The sequence below is a fragment of the Rhea pennata genome, chromosome 1 (genome assembly GCF_028389875.1).
Source record: "Rhea pennata isolate bPtePen1 chromosome 1, bPtePen1.pri, whole genome shotgun sequence".
In the NCBI taxonomy this organism is placed as follows: domain Eukaryota; kingdom Metazoa; phylum Chordata; class Aves; order Rheiformes; family Rheidae; genus Rhea; species Rhea pennata.
Genome location: NC_084663.1, coordinates 78,527,344 through 78,544,941, shown reverse-complemented (window position 1 = coordinate 78,544,941; position 17,598 = coordinate 78,527,344). Strand labels below are relative to the sequence as shown.

The following is a 17,598-nucleotide window of genomic DNA, read 5'->3' as shown; positions in this document are numbered from 1 at the left end:
ATGGTGTTGCAAAATGTAATATGAAGATAAAGTATTCAAGAAATTATCTACATGCCAATGAACAAGCATTTAGGTAAATAATAACAAACCATACATACAGAGATGTAGTCTCATTAAAGTAAGTGTACTCTTCTTTTGTTCTTTTAAAAGGGTGCAATTCCGATGCTTTATCATTAGCTTTCTAGATGAAAGCTGATGGAACTTGAAAGATACCAGCAAAAGATAGTGGAAGATTAATTTGTAGAGGAAATGTGCAGATTTCCAAAAGCCATAATCTATTTGTAGCTTGAAAGATGAAACAGATTTCTTGTTTATATAACATTTCCACATTTCCCATATAAAATAAATCCAGACAAATTTTTTAATGTGCAAAACTATCAAAACACAGAAGACACCACTTTCAGTTAATGGGCAAGTATACGTTTATAACATTTTCTTGTAAAATTAAAGTAGGTCAAATGATGAAAGGACTAGCTTACATTTTTTTATTCCAATGAGAGGCACAATATATGAGTGAAATTTCTAGGAAGAACTGAATATTTTTAAACCTTTAGAAGGCCTCTATTCAAGGTCTAAAGTTACATTCCCCCCAACACTGACCTTTTCAATATTAACACTCATTTTTAAATCTTCGCTCACAGTCTTTCAAGAAAAGTTTTCTAATAGTTATATAATCCATGGTAGTATTTGATAATTCTATATGGAAAAAAAATACTATATTTATTAAGGGCAAAATTTTTCTCCATTGCATAACTGACTTCTCATCATTAAGAGCCTTAAATAGGTCCTCTGATTTAACTTACTTTTACCTTCCATCATGAGAAGATTGAGGCTCCTTCAAGAGATATTTCATGCTTAGGAAAAAGTTAGTTTCAACATAGGTTGCAATAGAGTATCAAAACTGTGGAACGAGCAACTCCAAGAGCTTGGGAAATTCTTTAAAATAAGAACTAGCTAAATACAAATGTGATCTGGAAATACGAGATAGCTGTACTGAACCAAAAAAAATCTCTTTGGCATTATTTGATAATCTGGAAAAATGCTAATGCTGTATGTTATATAAAAACACATATATATTTTATTAAAATGTGAATATACTCTTTTCTATTAAAAAAAAATATATACAGTGCTTTGTGAGGTTTTAAGTTTCCAGATAGATCACTGGTATGAAAAAGGATTTGCACTGGAAAGCTATTTTCCACACTAGTATCCTTTCATTACCATTTATTTTTTTCAATAGCAAAATAAAAAAAGCAAATATTGCTGGACTTGGACTGCGGTCCACACCTGTAACACACTGAACTGAAATCTCAGGTGCTAACACATATTATAACTTGCTGAAAATAAAAAGCTGTGTTTCTGTCTCATTGGATAGAACTCATGCATGAATTCTCAGGTATTACAGGCCACAGGGAACATCTAGAAATGATACTTTTTATTTCTATAGTTTTCTACCTGGAGATGTCTGAGTGCCCAATAAACATCAACAAAGAAATCTTTTGTAAGCCTTCAGAGACGGTTAAAGTGTAGCAGAGAGAGCTCAAGTGCCCCATGAAAGGTCATGCAGGAAGCCTGCAGCACAGCCGGGAGCAGAACACCCACCATCCGAGCCCAAGCCCCTTGGTTTAACCACAAACTCCATCTTCCTACTTTGAGAAGCATGTAGGAGGTGTGACAGATAATAGCCTCCTACCCAACCTTTTAGGAGAACAACTGCTTGAATTTTTATGAAGTGCAAAACATGGTCAGCTGTTACCATGTTGGGTTACCAATCTAAAACTTGACAAGTTGGTTGAGAATTAGGAACACATTTTAGAGTGAAATGTGCTTGATTAAAAGCTGGCTAATTCTAACTTTATATAAAAGTTTTACATGATTCTAAGCAGGAATATTATCTGAAAGCTTTTGCTAATTATCAGTTGACTTTCAAATGAGAACGTGCAATGACTAAAATTACATAGCTTGCCATATCCTAAGTCTGACCATTTGAACACAGCACATTTCTTCAACCCACGTCTATTAAGGGAAAAACACAGAGATAAATCCAGATCCAAATTTAAAGTAACATTCCAGCACTGAAAAAAAGTCTGTAGGCATTATGGCTGCACATTTATTTGAATTAATCTGTGCTTATAAATCCTGGAAAAAATAAGGTGAAAATGGTGGTGGGGGGGAAAGACTTAGGGAAAACACATGACATTATTAAGTTTGCCTTATTAGAATACATTTGAATTAGACTGGTCCTGCTTGACATTTATTGGCTTGATAATGGTATTCCCACATCCGATTTTGCTATAACACTGTTTTTATTGTTATTTCATGATCCTTACTGTCCTTGGTTAAAAGGTCTTTTTCATAACTTATTCATCTTCTATTTATATGCAGATGAAAATCATCTAACTTCAGATGTGTTAGTCTTAAGAGTAGGGCCCAGAAACATTAAAGAAAGGGGGCTGGTTTATACTCACAAAAAGACTACAGTCCACTTGCAACTTAAGACACTAAGATCCTGTTGCAGGGTGTATTAAGCTAGATGGTCGTCTTCTAGTTCTAGGATTGCTTTTAGATTATAAACATTAGGAGCTCTTTTTCTGAAAATTAATTGATATGGATCCAGGCCAGTGTGGCCACGTGAAAAGTAGTACAGTGCACGAGTGATGGCTGGGTATCAGGTGCTTGAGTCAGGTCCATCAGCTGAGTAAGAATCATTAAGCCTCAAAACACATTAATAAAGGCAACATCTTAAAAATATAGATATATACATACACAACATATTCACATATGTTTTAGTTCTATATTTCTGATAATAACTACGGCTGTTGCAAGGAGAATATTAATTTGTCAAAACCAAACCGTAAGTAATTAAGGCCAGGATCTGGAAATCAGATCTGTGTGGATAGATTTTTGCACCCCGATAGATTCAATGGCAGGATCAAAGATCCAGAGAGATAAACTCATCATCTGAATATTGCTGAAGTACAGCACCTGGCATTTCCAGTACAGGGAAAGGTCTGTTTTCACTGACAACCTCCCACCCAAATGTCTGATGAACAGAACATTTTCAAAGCAGCAAACAATCATATACCAGCCTCTCCCTCCCCACAGCAGTCAATTATTACTACACTCTTTTCTTTGAGTATGTGCGTTAGAGCTCAGAAAACAAAGCTGACATTTTGAGCTTCACTTTTCCTTACTATTCTAATTAAAATTGATTTAACTTAACCCCCCAAGCTATAGAGCAGTCAGGAAGGGTTTTTTCAACTTTGTGAGAGATAAAGGTATTTCAGTTGTTCTCAAAGTCATCAGAGAGCAAAACTATGTCCGTTCCTGGCAAAGACAAGTACTGAGAAGAGGCAGATCTGCTGGTTCCTGCTGAGGAGGCTGTTGGCAATTGTCACACAAGAAGTCACTTGATGCTGACAACTGTAAAATAACTAACTGGCCACAAACTAAACTTCCACTTTTGGTCAAAATTACTGAGAAGACTATGACCAAACATCAGAACCAAGTAGCTCTGGTTGACAAAGCTGATCAAAGAACAAAGAAGGAGAGACCACAGTGTTGCAGAATTATCCTGGTGTTCTCCCGGGAATGAGTGACAGTTGGGTATTAGGTGCTTGAGTGACATCTATCAGCTTTTAACACAAGTAATCAGAAGACACTGTAGACTCCTCTGCAAATCTTTAATTGTTGGCTTGCTTTTTCTCTTCTAAAGACCTGAAAAACAATTTGCTATTCTCTTTGCCAGGACTTGATTACCAGCTGCTTTTCCTCCTGCTCAGAATGCCCAGAAGGTAAGTGCCGAGGTTTATGCCCAGTGGGCATTTAACTACGTGAATGACACTCAGTTCTGTACCCAAGTCCCTCTCGACTCAAGCGTATCTGTCAAATATCCTAAATGTATCTGGAAGGGAAATAGGATATGAATGGAGGCTATGCAGCTGCAACTCAGCCTCAAAAAGATGAGGTTGATGGGTTGTAGAAAGTTAAAAGGTAATCATGATGAGGACTGCCACTGCTCCTGCGGGGCTTGTGGGTGTGTGCATGTCACTAGGGGGTCAAGCACATGTGTGCTATTTGTTTGCATTTCAGTAAATTAGGGTTTCTTTGATACAAACAAATTTATTATTGTTACATTTGAGAATCTTGACATAAATCATTCCTGAAATATCATTATCATTCATATGGGATAACACATAAAATACATTTTGGACAGAGTCAGTCTAAATGATTTGCTCTAGTTCTCTAAATCTGTGAGAGAAACCCAAAACTGATCAACAGCTCCACCGAAACAGAATTTCGAAATATGAATCAAAAATTCTATGAGGACCAAAAAATGCCTGAGATTATAAAAATATTTTTTCTCATTGAGATTCTCAAACTATAAGGCAAATAGTTAAGTAGACTACGGATAATACATTTGCAAGGGATTCCTTTTTCATCATCCACAGTGCTTTTCTATTTTGTATACTTTGCATACCTACTTTGTGGGACACAATTCTGATATTCTTTGAGGATTTCATTGAATACCCTAAATATTAACACATTCTGATTTTGTCAATACCCTTAATTACTTTAAAAGCAGAAAGTACCTATATATGGAAAAAGAAGATCAGTGGTAAGTTTAGTTCAGTGCCTTACCACAGCCCACCCTAAAACCTGGACTTAAAACTTTGCAGTTTCAGGGGAGCAGCTAAACATGCTTCTACTGGTTTCTCTGGTGGAAAGGATACCACAAGCATTCTCTGCTTCAGAATTATCACTTTTTTTTGAACACCCACAAATAACACATGCTTCTGGCACATACTTGGGATATCCAAGTTCTGTAAGTGAATGGGGCTTGCTGCTGTATTTTTGTTTTAGTAGTAATGGATGTTCTTGATAAAAATACTTGCAGTAATATTTAACATTGCAATGGCAAAACTCTCTAAGAATTAAATTATTTCATAACTTTCAGTATTTTCCTGAAAGTAGTTTTATGGTTCTATTTCAATGTACATCATTTTTCATAATCTACCCCATGATGCAGTTCATCTGAGTTTTCACATTTATTCATGGATGTTCTCACTGGAAATACTGCTTTTGTCTTCCAATTACCAAGACAAATATCACATAAATTCTCCTTCCTTTTTTAAAAAATGTGGTAGCAACATTTCTGCAGTGGAGCTCTGCAATGCCTCGGTAAGGTAAGTGGTTTTTCACCACTAAGGCAGTGAGAAGGCAGTGCCACTGCCCTCATTAGCTTCCCTGGAGTACTGCAGGCATGAAAGACGCTATGAAAGTCAATGCTCTGGGGTCAGCCAGGGGAATATAAAATATTTTGTGAGGCTTAGCAGCTCCCTGACTCTACTTTTTCCTCCAGAGCCAACTGCTCTTCCAGACCCTTGGTAATTTATTTATGGACTTACTTTACTTTTCTGTCTTGTGTTTTTATGTTATGCTGGAACACCATGTAAGTGTTTTAATGCTTCTGAAAACACTACTGCCACACCTACATATCTACGCCTAATTTCAGCAGGATGCTGTTCTTGAAAATAGAGTATTTTAATGTGAAACTAATATAACAAAAAATCAGCGACTATGAATGTGAGACTACTAACAACATGAATGGAAAAGAGAGAACGGTGCTATAACTTCTTCAGTAAGAGATAATCTCCTGAAAATAGCCTTTCCTTACATCTCCTCCTCACAGAAGCAAAAATCCTTAGTTCTGTCAGTGTTTTATGGGGCACTACATTCTAGAGCCTTAGCCAGCCTCTTACAGCTCTTCTACTCTACAACCAAATCTGCAAATACCCAGTTCATCTCCAAGGATACAGAACAGCATGTGGTATTCTGCATTATACCACAACTAATTAATTTGTTAACATCTGATTGCCTAGGAAGAATTTTTTTCAGAATTCAGATCACATATACTTGGAGAAATCTTACAACCTCCATGAAGACTGTATATATATATTTTTACAGACATGGCTTATCTCAAATATTAAAGATATGAAAGTAAGAAAAAAGTTCAGAATTTTTTTCAGGTCTTAAAATAATGAAGAGATTCCTTTCCAAACTGAAGTGTTGTACATAGTTTCTAAAGTATGCAGACCAACACATTAATTCAACAGCTTTAACTGAAATTAACGGGCATCCTTCCATTCTAGTCAATGGAAATTTTATCTGGCAAATTGCTAGAGTTTTTGCAAACATAACATGTTTTTGCAAAAATGTTTATTATTTGGACAGATCTTTAAGATGGTTCAATATTTCACATTAACTTTTCAGTTTTGTGTGTAGTTTTTTTTTTTCTTGAGTAAACCACATGTACTGCAGTTATATAATGGAACCAAGTAGAACACTTCAGAACTGTGTATTTGTTCTGCTATGGTTTATTTACTCTTTCTACATATTCCTAGGTTTAAGTAACCTTCAAGTACTACCTAAAATAAAAAAGCAATGGTACATACAGCTCTTCAAATCAAGGAATCAAAGTTTCCTCAAGACAGTTGCTAATGAAAGTCCATGTCTTTTAACAATATCTTTACTGATGCAATTTTATTTAATAACTGTTACAGTCAAGGTTTTTAGCAGCTAGATGAAGCATACTCTAATAGCTTAAAAATCATACCTTTCTCCACTATTTTTTTAAAATCTATTTTTCTTTTCTATTGGAGCAGAAAGCTAAGGGATTGCGAACTTCCAGTGATCTCTCTGCAGACTGAAGTGGCTTAATTGTGTCCATATGTATAAAAAGACAATTCTAATTCTCACTAGTCAACAAGCAGAACAAAAGAGAACTATACGATCTCCCTATGTTAGCCAGAAACCCATACCCTCACAAGGGAAATGGGCGAGAAAACATGAGCTGTGCTACCAAAATTGACAAGCATTCAATGAAATAATTAAGGAACTTTGAGATCCAAATCTGTTAAAAGTTTTAAGGAAATGGAAGCTCATGTACTTAGAGCTAAGCTGGATCAAAGGATCGCTCGACTCAATACTCCCCAAAATGTTGTGCATGGTATAGAAAGTTAATAATAAAAACAAACAAACGTACAGTTATTAACTCTGAAAATTCAAACCTGAAGTTCTTCATTATAAAAGCCACAACTGACTTTTTAAGTAGAACTACCCAAACCACTAAGCTGTATCCCTGGAGGCCATCGTTTTTCCTTCTCATCTTCTTTGCTCCTTTTGTACTGATGTATGAAAGTTTAGTTGTCTAGGGCCCAACTATTTTCAGGCAGCTTTGAGCAGTCACCAGTCTAGTGATGAGATGATCATACGTGATGAAAGGACAAGATTAACTCACAGTTTCTGGTTGCTGTTAGCGTTTCATGTACCACGTGACAAATAACAACATGAGAAGCCTCTATTCTTCTAAAATGTAATTGGCTTTTCTTTAGAGAGCTGTGTACAGAAGCACAACAAATGGGAGTAACATTCAGGTCACACACAAACAGAAGAACATCCTGGTGCTTCTTTCAAACATTATCTTCCTATTTGTCCTCCTCTTTCCAATTTGCTGGCAGGTCACCACAACTTTCCTTTTAACACCCGTGGTACCTTTCATGCGAGCACTTGTGGATTCTCTATGCCAGAGGCTGCTAACCCAAAGGCAGCCTAAATGCTGGCCTTTACTGCCAAGCTGACTGAAACCAGTTTGACTTCACATTGCTTCACGCACATTGATGTCCAGAACAGTCCTGCTGCCTCTTCTGCTGGAATAGGCCTTGCTTTCACTTAGCCTCCTTGTGCCGCACAGTGCTGCTGCTCAGTACTGAATTGTACTCTCATACATCCAGTTCTACAGCCCCTACATGCCATATTGCTTTTGTATGTTGTTTAGAACCTCCATTTCACCACTGCTCATGGCACGGCCTTCTCATGAAAATCTGGTTGCGTTTGTCCTGCCCTTTGCTTTTTAGCGCTACACTGCCATTACTGCAGAAATGCTGCTAGTTCCATGCTCCCACTGCAACCAGCATGACTGCTGATCAAGAGCAAAAAGCTGTTGCAAACAGTAGTTCAAAACAGTGAGGACGACCACTTTCTGCAGTGGACACGTGCTACAAAATGACGAATTTGCCGAAGTCTTGCTGTAGATCTTCCCCCACACCTTGGGGAGCTCTCCATAACAATGTACAACTGCTTTTCCATCAGAGTGGCGGCACGCAGCACTGGGACCTAACTATCTTTTGCATGCTCCTTCAGCACATGCTCGGAGGAACGGACCCAAGCAGCACCCTTCGTCCATCTCTGTCCTGTTGCCAGTCTTGTGTGTTGCCTGAGCGGCTGTGCTTCCTTCGCGCCTTTCCCTTGGCTGCTCTTGTTCTTTGATTCATTCCTTTAGGGTTAGATGTCTTTTTCTCAGCAATTCCTCCTATAAACTGGAATCACATGTCCCACAAATGATCCTGCCTCTAATTAGGAGAGCTTTTATGTCTCTAAAGTTACATGTGCACGCCAGAATTCTAACTCCATACTGCAAGTACCTCCTCTCTTCTTTGCTTCTTGCTTTTGGGACTTACAGAAAAACATCCCTCTGCTATCTCATTGTGTATTTTCCTCACTGTTTGTGCATTCTTTCCTGGCAATTTTTTTTTTTTTTTTTGCACTCGGTTTTCTTCCGTTTTGTCCTGTGAAAATGTAAAAAAGCTATACTTTCATTTTGCCATTCCTTTTGTCAGGTTTATACACAGTCTTGATTCTTCTTTCCACATACATATGAAATCTTTTTGGTCTGGAAGTTTAGCATTCCTAGTGTTCTGGTTCCTTGCAGGGGATTAATGTGCTGGTTTCTAGGTGCTACTTTGTTTGCCTGTATCAGATTTTTTTTCCTGCTGTGGGTTTCTCTCAGCCTGCCTGATGCTAACCATGTTCCCATGCACCATATGCTAGGTAATAACACAAGGAGTCTTTATTTTTACAGCCACTTCACTACTGGTATTTGTAGAGATTTAATACATACAATACATGGATATTTCATTCAGATGCAATGAGAATAACATTTTCAAATTTTCAAACTGACAAACTGCACTCTCACAGCCACAGTGACAGGAGGTTGTTCTGACAAGCTTGGCACACACCTCCAAATCTTCTGAAATACCCCTCCGTGCCTCTCTCCTCCTTAAGTAAAGTATCATGTTGCATTTCCTAGACTTCTAATGACCACATTTAAGAAAACTACAACATTTGCTAACAGGTAGTTTTCTAAGAGGTGACAGCATCAGTCAGCCAGACCCAAATGCAGATAAACATTCTTGCTGGCAAATTTCTGGAAGCACTGCTTAGACCTAACAATTCACGTTGCAGTATCATTTTCTTTCCTTCAGAATGGCTCCTCAACTCTGCAGGAGACAACCTGTCCCCCCATTAATTCATCCCTCTAAGAGCTTCTCAGCTCCATAAGCTGAAGGGCAATTATGTTTTCATCAAGTACCTAAACTCTGAAAAATAGGCAGAGGCTCTGCTCTGGATAGATGCTAAAATCTGCAGGAAGGGAGCTCCCCCGCAATCCCTTCTGCAGGGATGAGCTGCTTCACAGGTGCCAAATGCCTCCCTTCTTCCCATCGAGAAGCCTTCCTGAATCACCGCCAAGTGTGCACCTGCCTCAGACACTGTGTCAAAGTGCTCCTGGGCGAGCCACGTCTATTTAATATGTGAAAACAGTCCTTCATACTCACACGACATGCAGCACTTCAAAATGGCTCACGCGTCATAACCCCCAGAATGAGTGACGCAGTAAAACAAGCAGAGCGCTCTTAGATCAAGAACATGAGCTAGACAATGCTACATTTCAGAAAAGTAAGCATATTGCTTCATTTACCTTAGGAGGATAAATGGAAATACTGTGAACAAAAAATCTGAGAACTGTAATTTTGTTGAGAGGTTACCATATGCTTAATTTGACTTAGCCATAGAAAAATATCATTCAGCCAATGCAACAAGCAGTGCCTCACATCCAACTGTTCCTTCCTCAGGAGAGCAAAGGTGCAGGAACTCAGTCCTCCAGCAGCTCTCTTGGAAGCATGAATAACAGAGAGCAAATTTTAAGGGCTGAAATTTGGGCCCAGTTCCCTTCTCAACTGTAATGTTAAATTCTAAAATACCTGTTGCTAAAAATAAGGTAAAATAAAGGTTCCAGTCTTGCCCTACCAACCAATCAACTGCAGGCTCGATTGTTTGAAAGACTGTAATTGCATTGATGAGACCTGATCAAAGACAAACTTAAAATCAGACATTTCCTCTTGAGGGTAAAAATTAGGAGGTTTATGCTTTTTCAAAAACTCCTTATTGCAATTCAAAGGCAGAGAAATCTTACAGTCAGATTTATTCATTCATTTATTACCTAATCAAAAAAGAAGCGGACACATGAAAACTCCAGGCTTAGAAAACACAGAAAACCAAATATAACAGGCCTTATTACCAAGTGGAATACGTGGCCAATCTTTCATTCTCTGTTATAGAAACTAGTTGCAACATGCACAACAGAACTGTAGCAGTAATGGTGAGAAGGGTCTACCAAATTTCAGAGGCACCACCATTTTTCATTCCTTGCCCACTTATATACTTGTCTTGAATGCTGTGATGCCAGTCATTTCATGACAGCATCTGAACAGCATAAATTTCAAACCCAGTGAATACTCAGTGCAACTTGTGTCAGTCCCAGGGCCTCATCCCCGAGCCTGAGCAAAATATATCACACAGCTGTTACAATTAAATCTAATATACACTTAAAATTGTTTATTCTTTCATCCTCTTATTTATAAGTAGTTGTTTACTGGGGACAGTTTACTCAGTCTGGATTTTGGGGACATTATTTCCTTGTCCATTAGTACTCAAGGTATTTGAAACTTAAGAAGAACAGAAAAGCTGGAAATCATTTGATCCCAGCTCGCACGAAACCAGTTTTAAAGATGTACCTTCTCATTACGTCAACCATTTTATTAGCCCTGGACTCACTTATGATTTGTGGAGCTTTTCCCCAGAGAGCTGAGTAGTCGAACAGCAGTGATTAACTCCATTTTTAGTTGCTAAACTGTATCTAGAAAACAGGAAAGGGACACTGAACTTTCTTTACATTATTATCCTACAACCAGTATTTGCAGCTGGAGCAGTAATGCTGCATGAACCTATGAATTCAGAACAGTCTATGTGCCTGTGACCACGACAGTTCCAGATTTACATTAGAAATAACATACCCAACATACCCTTAAATTTACTTTCCATCAAAAGCATACACGTATCAGAAACAGCTCTGTCCCATTACAGCGCATTAAAAAACATTATAGGCATATCCTGTACATCATATATTTAGATTTAATCACAGGATACCAGACATCATCTGTAAAAGGGCTCTACTGTCCTCGGCATATGCCTTCCCCTAGCCTGCTATCAAGCTCAAAAACCGTTCCAGTCTCCACTAAGACACATCAGGCTGGTGCTACCTAAACGCTTCAAAAACATGAGACAAGAAAAATAATGACCTCAGTCCAGGTAGGCCTCTACCAACACGTAAACGTTGCTTCTTAAAAGCGTATCCAAAGTGTTCCTTCCATACTTTACTGAAGGGAGATAATCTTCTTTAATAAAGGTCCAAAGTAAAGGAAAAAATAAAGACTAGTTTTTAGGCAGCTTTTCTAAGCTAGATTCCCTGAGGCATGTGTATGGTAAATAAGAGTAAAGGTAAGGTCTTTAATCACACCTCATCCAGGCCATCTGGGTCAGTGGCCACCTTCGAACAGCCCATGGGCTGCTCCGACACTGCTACAGGAGTGCTATATGAGGGCAGTACTTTATATTTTTAGGAAGCAGTGAAATCCAATGGCAAGTTTTAAATCAGCTTTAAAAAAAATTACCTGGCCTGTGTTCTGCAGTAATAACACCAGCATTAGAGTGTAAAAACATGTGTTACTTTTTCACAGAACTCCTCAGAAAAACTTGAGAGTTAACTCCAGTGACAAGTGACTGTGGCAACAGGCCTGGCTGTTCTTGGGAACCACGGAAAAAAAAAAATTGCTACCCAATGTCCAAACTGTTAAATTGTTGTGCAGTCCATCTGCCTGGTGAGTTAGCAATAATGCATTACTCCTTGTATGGTGAAACAGCGGTAATTTTGAGATACAAGACAACATATCCTACAATGTGCCAAAGAGTTATCAGCTGCGTTCCTCTTATCACAGAGCTAAAGCCAGAATAATTGTCTTTACAATTGTAGCTACTTCTTAGGAGACAGGGCAGTAGGCACGTACAAAGATCCATTTATTCATTCTCCAGGGTGGGTTTAATTTACGCTTTTCACAGGTACGCTTTTCACAGCCATTTTCCCTAGAAGTTGAAGATGCTTTGCCATCAAGCACATACACAGATACAAAACATTTTATGTTAGCAATCACCCAAGTAATTCGATCTAGAGTGTGATATCTGGCAGGAATAGTCACACACTGACAATCTTCCTAACTGCAGTGCTTACGCTACTGGAGTAAATAAAAACACAAAACTCCAGCATTAAGACACCTTAAAATGCTGCATTGGATAATGTATCCAGAGTACATGATGACTGCAATTTTTCTTTATTCATTTTATTTCCTTCAATAACAACATTTTTTGTAATATCACATTTAAAGTAAAATTCTGATTTTGTATCAAAAACTGTTATATTTAACAGTTTTTAAGTAACTAAACCATCCTTGTTTGTGGCAACAAATTAGAATAACTTCTTTTTCATTAGAACAAAGAATTTCTAATGCATTTCATACAGTAAGAACATAGAGGACATTAAATATATGGCAGAAGTGCCCCAAATTCTCCTGTTAAAAACGGCGTATCTACAGCTTTCACTTCAGCCTCCAATAATGACAATTCATAGAGGCCAAACAGTTTTCTTAATAATTGAATTTCACTAATTACTAATATAAGCAAGTTATTAAAAGTACTAAAGTAATATTGAGAGATTATAAAAATATTTGGTATACAGTTTGGTAATTTTTACAAATACAGTATTTAGTAAAAATGAAGAATAAGTAACATCACTGCCTTTCTGCTGTTTTCCTTGTTACTTGGGGAATTTACCTTTTCATGCTGTTCCTTACAACCTCCTTTGTTCCCTGAATCTTCAAAATAAATTCTGTTTTTTAAATTTAGCAGCAGCTAAGTCACTTCTTCCTCACAGGACTTCATCCACAAGGTTAATGTACAGAGAGAAGAACTACATCCTGAAGACCACTGCAATATTTATTCCTGCAAGTGGCCATTCTTGAAACCTGTCAGAAAGAAGTTTGAATTACACAGAACAACATTCATTTTATAATCACTTTTCATTTGGAAATTCAATCAGCCAACTGAGTATATGAACAAGGGTTTATATTAAGAGGACCTTTATAAAATTTTCTACAAAAGAGAAAAAGGTTGCAGTTAAAGTATGAAGTCCTCAAAATTTATATGATGTCAAAGCTAAGATTGCTGTGTTCTCAGAAACAGCTATTTTTATTGAAGTAGTCCTATCAGTAAGTCTGATGCTCAGCATTGTAAGTTCATCCAAAATATTTATCTTTTGGCAATATTCTAAAGAATTGAAAAAAAAATGGAAATAAGAGGCAACTAGCTTCTCCCATAATTAACTTTCCCTGTTTTACTGCTATTATTTGAGTTGGATGGAAAAGGTAATACCTTTCAAATGAATTAACTTCAGGATAAGTCTTATCTTTATGTTACCTACTGATTTATATGCCAACACATTCCTTCTCTGAAAAAAGTAGGATTATCAGTCATTTCCTGTGGACTGGAGAGAAACTTAGACTTGAATGATAGGCTTGCAAGAGGGATTTAATATCTGAGTAACTGCACTGTCCATTTTCCATACGTGTTTCTCACCAGCTGAGTTAAGATCCCTCATGTACATGGGAATCTGCTTTTCATTGAAGGGTCTAAAGCTCTCACTATGAAGACTCAAAATTATTCATTTTCTTGTGGAATTATAAAGAAAACTGCAGCTGAGAGAAAAAAAAACACAACCAAACATCTTTCTTCACCTACACACACCTAAATTAACATTCAAAAATGAAACAAGCACAGGGTCAGGCATTCCCCCCTGCTGGTTTGAGAATTTAAGAACATCATGTTCTCTGGGCCAGAAACTGAGATATTAGAATGAGCAAAGTTAATCCGAATCTGTGTCTGCAGCTGTTTTCAAAACACTTCATTTCTCACTTTACAATAGGTGAGATAAGACTTGACTTACTGACTTCCCTTTCTGTTTATATCCTGAGCAATGCAGATGTATGTTTGCTGAGAAAGTTGACTGCACCTATCCAGGAAACCTGAAACACGGGAGAATATTTTCTCCTCCCCTTGAGAGTATCCAGTGTAAGCATATTTGAAGGAAGATTTATGCAGCATTAAAAGGCTTTTGAGGTTTGTTCCAAAAAGCCTCTTACGAATGAATACATAAAAGAACAACCATTGGAATAAGAAAATAGTAAGAGTATCGAATGGTAAGTATCTAGCCCAAGATACACTGGTTAGTATTTTGGACATAAACTGGACTATTACTAAGAAACCTGTGAAACAAAATAACAAAAAAAGAGAGAAAATGCTACTCCTCTGCTCCAGAGGTTAGTACTTGCAGTATACAAGCTTTGCCTACAACAATTTTACTTAATTATTTATGACAATTTATTTATGACAATTATATATTGTCATAAATAATCATTGGGCATTATCTGATTTTAGCATTAGCTCGATTTCTTCCTCAACAAATGAATGTCAACCTGCAGAGGGTAAGCACAAAACTTTATGCCATTAGAGTTCTTGAGATAGATAATTTCCTTATAAATATATGAAGATGACAAAAATTCTTATGGTAATTCTTATGTAACAAAATTCTTATGGTGAGCTATTTATGTTTTAAATTTAGTGTAAAATATAAGGACACGCAAATCCCAGCTGCTTAACATCACTGCCATGTAATTTAAGACATAAACCAAAACAAAATCTGGCCAACTGATCAACACTTCAACAGAGATCACTATTCTACATGAACATTTTCAAGCCCAAAAACTCGCAACTCATTCAGTACCTTTCCAGTGCATATTCACAACCCCAAACAAACTTAATACATGGGCTTCCTGGCCAAGGCTTTCAATTTTGGTCCAACAGCAGGGGGAATCAAAACACAGAGTCAAAGAGCCCTCACAGAAACTGCCCTGCTAGCAACCCTCTTTCTTACACACCAGTGGCATTCAAGCCCTGTTATCTCAGCCGATCTCAACTGTGTCAGTACCAATACAAGAGATACCTAACGCACTAAATCAAAATGTCCATTACAGACAGGCCTTTGTCTTCGCACACAGTAAATCCAGAATATTTTATGTGTTTATACACACGTGTGCATGCACATGCATATAGTTAATCCACACACATTCTTAAGTTAAACAAAGTGATACTGTAGCATATTAGGATTCCCATTCATCTCCACTTTTATTCTATTCTTAATTTAAACCATAGTTTGACTGTACAGGTTACAGAGCAGTGCAATAAATTTATAAGCAAAAGATTAGTTTACGCTAGACAGTTCTAAAAATAAAAAACTGAGGAACTGGTTATGTAAGTCTTTGTATATTTTCTTTACTATCTCTGGTGGTCCAGGGTGTGCCCAGAACATGGTTCTACCATATAGCTGCTGTTTTTATCAACAGCATTTGGAATGACTACAAAAAAGTATGCATGCTTTCTCTTTATGCAGACATACAGAAGATGGGATAACCAGATTAAAAAAATACATGGATATACATGCTATTGATTCTCCAACAAACACTTATTACCTACTGCAATATTTTCTACCACAAATATTCCCTTTGATGTTAACAAGAAAGATGAGATACAAGGGCTGGAAGGATGCTTATGTCCATGACTGTCTTAACTAAAAACTTATCTGACTATAAACAAATGAAAAACAAATCATTTGCAGGTCCTGGCCAAATTCCTTAAGATGTAAAGTGAGCATTCTATTATTTTTCATAAAAGAGACTCTATATTACTATGGATGTGAACACCTGCAGTAGTAAGTACTGTATCCACACACATTTATACAATAAGGTCTTAAGGCATGAATTTTTGTTATACATATGACCTGAAACTGAAGCAGGAGAAACAGACTTATGTATCTGAGAATGTATTGCTAGCCTTCTGAAAACACTCTGTGTAAGAAATATTAAGAATTCAGTCACATAAAAGATATCATGATGACATCTCACCTAGCTGTACTAAATTGATAAAGCAATAAGGAAATACACTAGAAAATTTTCATTCACCAAACTTAAGATAATGGGTATCACTACTGAATACAAAACAAAGGTAGTAAGAACAAAGCAAGTCCACTGTGTTCAGCGCAAAAAACATGTGCAGCTACTTCTCAGGAGCTACATAAGCCAAAACATACTGTGTTATTTAGTGATTCATACTTTTCACACTTGCACTAAAACCTGTTTTTCATAGCTGAACATTTCTATCCTTTTACATACATTACCACAAAACAAAAAAAGCATAAATAGAGGTTTCCATTCTGCATAGCTAACAGACTATTTCTTCAAATATATGTATTTAATTCTGGTAATAATATTGGTGTTATTGTTGTTTCCCTTTTCATTATGTACCGAAGTATTACACTGAAACTTTGTTCCTACACGGAATTGCTGCTAGAGACATTTCAGCAGACAGGTCAATGCACAAACAGTATCTTCTCTGCTCAACTTCACCTTCTACTTTACAACTAAGTTTTTTTTTGTCTTACCATAAGTTTCCAAAGAATTTTCTAGGAGTCCTGCAGATGATATCATAAAAAATGTTTCTTCAGTTACTTTCATTCTGTGTTTTGAATGATGGTTCAGATGAGGAAGAGGTTTTTTGTTTGAAAGCGTTGTTCTGCAGCTGTTTATTTCTCACGCCTTATAGGGAGACTCCATCCTGGCTAATATGCTGAAAAATAATTAAAAGAATAATCTTTCACCATGCATAAACATGGAAATATGTATCAACTGAAGCAGCAAATGTCAGGTAAAGCTTTTATTTTTCCTGCTTTTGTAACTCATGGGCAGGATCATCCATGTTAGTTGTAAGAAAGAACTCCTGAGCACTGCTTTTAGATCTCAAATGCACAAAGAGATCTGGACATGCGTGCAAGTCTAAGAATCAAGGTTTTACAGACACATCCCTCTTTAAAAATTGGGTCCTGTATCAAAGCATAGGCAGGAAAGCACAAGACATCCTTCAGTTCATAAACTTAACTTTGCAAGGGCAGCAATTCCCAAACAATTCTCCATACAAGGATTTTATTCTTTTTGTGGCCCTTTTATCAACACAGTGCTAGATATTTCTCTGTTTTAATGTGTGAGCTCCACAATTATATTGCACAGAAGAACCATCTTTGTCAGAAGACAACTGTAACATTGAAGAAAATGCAGCAGATCAAGCAGCATGTATACATACACATTTCAAATTGCTCTCCATACAGTGACACAAACTATAAAAGAAATTATCTACATTGTAAAGCAGGGTAACAGCATTGTTTTGAACTGTATGTTGTAAGCATTTCACCAAAGCAAAAGAAAT

General features: G+C 37.0%; 1 long non-coding RNA gene across 12 annotated transcripts in view; it reads right to left on the bottom strand.

Annotated features, from left to right (window-relative positions):
* The window catches only part of LOC134149436 (uncharacterized), a 206,769-nt gene that overhangs the window by 63,506 nt on the left and 125,665 nt on the right, over positions 1 to 17,598 (bottom strand). For all 12 annotated transcript variants that reach the window (XR_009960419.1, XR_009960416.1, XR_009960424.1 and 9 more), the window contains exon 6: positions 16,781 to 16,965. This is a non-coding gene — a long non-coding RNA (uncharacterized LOC134149436). The remainder of the gene's footprint in view (positions 1 to 16,780; positions 16,966 to 17,598) is intronic.